Here is a 3603-nt window from a genome sequence, read left to right on the forward strand (position 1 = left end):
TGAAGACGCCTCAAGTCATCGGACGTCATTTCACTATAGTTTCAAGTCGGAGAAATACACATTATCTTCTAGATAGGTTTTAAACAGCAAGTGATGTGGTAACAACACTGATAGATAATGGATCAAAATCATGTAACTAACTTGCTTTCTAGCAAGAACTAGCAAACTAAAGTCATGTTAGTATCGCTAACTACTAAAGTAAAGTTATGGGTGTAACGTTGATGTCAACATGCAGCGATATTCCCATGCATGTAATTAACACAACAGATTTGCGGGAGAACCAACAAGGCTACATTACATTCTAGACCAAATCAAAACGACACATTTAGTTTTAAAGTTGCGATACATTCAGATAAATGATCTAACTGAATGTTTTTCTAGTGTTGGCCTACTGCTAACTTAGAATTGCTAAAAGCGGACTCGCCTTTCACTAAGGTTGGTGGCACATTTATCCTCCTCCGTGGTGGAACGATATGCTCCCTCGGAAAACTGAAATGTCGAGCCAATGTGTTAGTTAACGCGTTTGGTTTGGTGTCCACAGCATCAGAAAATCCGTGAACACTACGAAGTCTTGATGGCTAAAGTCCCTCCATTTTCATGCACAACGAGCCAGCGTACAATTGTCATAGCAACAAAACCTACGGCGAGGTCTACGGGACAAACCTAACAAAAAACTAATGCGGTTGAGTTTCTCAGTCACTAGTCGGCTTTGTCAGCGAATCACATTTACTTTTTTATGCTAACTTAACAGTGATTTCTTACCAGGTAATGAGCTTGTGTTTTATGTGAGACATCTCTCGTAGATTTGCTTTAATATTATGGCTGCATTTATGGCCTTAGCTTATTTAAGAATTTAAATGTATTTTCTGCTCTGTCTCTATATGCAGTGGGTGGTGTATTGACTCGTTTTTATATTTCAGAGACCTACTTATTGTATGGCGGGCAATAGTGGTCATACGAACTGAAATTAAACGTTTATATTTATATATATATAAATTATCTGTATATTGCCTGGCACTGACAAGGTTACTGTGTGTAACAGATGCCACTTCACCAGTGGATAAAAAATTGATTGCATTCAATGTTTTGGTTGTAGAACAGCTTAATGGGTAATCAGTGTCCTCATAAGGTTACTATTGTAACGACCTGTATGTTTAATGTGTTCATGTTCATGTTCATTGTGTTGTCTGTGTGTCTGTGTGCCTGTGTCCTTGCTCTCTGTCAGCCACAGCAGCTCATGTGTGGGTTGCTATGCGCTGCGGGGGGCTGGCAGAGTAGCCAGGGGGCGGGGTCACCTGTTTAAGGCCCCGTGCACACGAAGTCTAGTTTGCCTGAACCCGGAGAGAAATGTCTCCAGATAGCCCTATCGTGCACACGAACCCACTGTATCCACACTCCTTCGGATCGGGGGTAAACTCGAGTAAACTCGAATCTGTCCGCGGGTTGGTGTTCGTACGCACGCCCTATCCGCAAACCCTTTCTAATCTGATGATGTCATTGCCCCACGTGATCGCCTCGCAACCTCAGGCTGAACCCGTATTAACCCCACTGCTTCACTTCATAACAGCAACAACATAAACTAAATGTACGACATGGCTCCTTTTTCGTGACTTACATTTTTCTACTGTGCTTAGTTGTTTGTATTGGGATAGTGTGCTGCTCTACCTACATGTGGATAGTTTTTCGTGGTCTTATTTAGCCAGTTAGACGTAATTTTTGAGACCAGCCAGAACAACGGACACGACCGGCATTATTTAATAACTGGAATGGTTGCCATGGCGCAGCGAGTGTGGCAGCCTGTTATAGCAGTTCTCCAGCTTCAAAAAGAATAAATAAAAAAATCTTCCTATTACCTTGCTGCTATTACACGTGAATTTCCCTAACAGGATTAATACAAGTGTATCTATCTAACCAAATGCGCTCCCAAAGTTTTCCTCTGTCTAGAGGTACCAGACAGGGTTGCCCATTGAGTCCCCTATTATTCACTCTAGCAATAGAACCACTCTCCCTTTTCTTGAAGTCAACACCCTTAATACAGGGTATTAGAAGGTGGGGATTGGAAGTTAAGCTATCCTTGTATGCAGACGATATGTTGCTTTACATATCAGATCCACTGCAGTGTATCAACAAAATCATTTCAGTACTACACTGTAAACCTGAACAAGTTCAGAGTACTTCAAACTTTTGATGTAACCGATTACATAATAAAATTTGAGTACATATATTATTATTTTTAAGTAAACTTAACTTAAAAATGATACATCGGCTATACTGATTTATTTTGTTATCGTTTTCAGAATTTTTAAGTTCTCTGAACTTATATTCAAAAATGTTATACTTAAATCTTTTAACCTCTATGTACTAAATTATTTTCACTCAACAACACAAAATAAAATTAAGTTTTAAGCCTTAAAAATCAAGTTCAGTGCACTTAATATTGGTGAAAGAGTTCAATCTAATTATTCTGAGTAAATAATACTTAATAAGCTTACTTTTTTAAAGTTAACTCCGCTTGATTATTCTGAGTAGGTAATACTTAAATAGCTAACTTTTTTTAATTGAGCACTACTTATTTTCAATTATTGACCACATATACTGATTTTCTGGTTCTGTTTACAAACTGACTTTAAACTGAAAGTTACTCTACAAGAAACATTCAAATCTATGTAAGATTTCTATTAAAAAGAGTGAGATGAGAAAAACTTAAGAGGTATCACATCATTTATATTTCTTGTAAAACAACTGACAAAATAAAAGATTACATTAAAGCTTTAAAGAACAGCGTTACAAAGTTAACAAGTCAACAACAAATCGTTTATTTCAACAAATAATTTTTTAAGGTGAGTAAGGACGGTTTCAGAGGTTTGTTGTCATCCAAACACATACAAAGGTTCTGTATGAGAAGGTGTGCGTGAGTTTTTTGGGATATTCTAAATTGAAAGCATATGTCAGGCCAAACAACAACATAAATGCCTCAGAAATCCTCTGCACCCAATTCAAAGATGTTCTCGCAGCTGAAGGGGTCGGGGCCCGATGTAAGGAGAGCAACAGGAGCATCATCAAAATCTGGCTCCTCTTCCTCCTGCAAAACACCATCAATACAATTACCAGGAGAGTTTCAATGGAAACACTTGCAAAAAAACTGGCAATTAATAATACATAGTATCAACTAATATTAAAGTTTCAGTAACAAACAAAATGTGATCACTGTTGTGCAGTTAATCCTAGACATACCTGAAGGTCATAAGCCTCGAGGATCACCCGTAGCACCTCTGCTGTCTTGCCAGTCCGTGATGCCTGTACACAAAAAATATCTCCTTTGGTTGACTCCTCTTCTTATATGTCTACATCAAATCGGTTTGTTGTTTATATGCAACACGAATGCTGTCAGGGCAAAAAGAATATTGTAGGTCTTAACTGAAGTTCTCAACTATTATTGTTAGCTTGCTGCTAACACTTTTATCCATCAGATCCATTAAAAACACATAGAAGCTAGCTAGCTGCTGAAAAGTTACATATAACCTTAGCATGCTGATATGAATTATATGGTGTTTCTGTAGAACATGAGTTGTTTTCAACATAAACAATTGATTGTTGTTTACT

The 3603-nt window shown here is 37.9% G+C and overlaps 1 long non-coding RNA gene across 2 annotated transcripts in view; it reads right to left on the minus strand.

Annotated features, from left to right (window-relative positions):
* Window positions 1–35, minus strand: part of LOC116218621 — a 2600-nt gene extending 2565 nt beyond the window's left edge. For both annotated transcript variants that reach the window (XR_004162946.1, XR_004162945.2), the window contains exon 1: window positions 1–35. This exon is cut by the window's left edge and continues 31 nt beyond it. This is a non-coding gene — a long non-coding RNA (uncharacterized LOC116218621).
* Window positions 36–3603: the final 3568 nt, after the last annotated feature.

The sequence above is a fragment of the Clupea harengus genome, chromosome 23, assembly GCF_900700415.2.
Source record: "Clupea harengus chromosome 23, Ch_v2.0.2, whole genome shotgun sequence".
Classification (NCBI taxonomy): Eukaryota; Metazoa; Chordata; class Actinopteri; order Clupeiformes; family Clupeidae; genus Clupea; species Clupea harengus.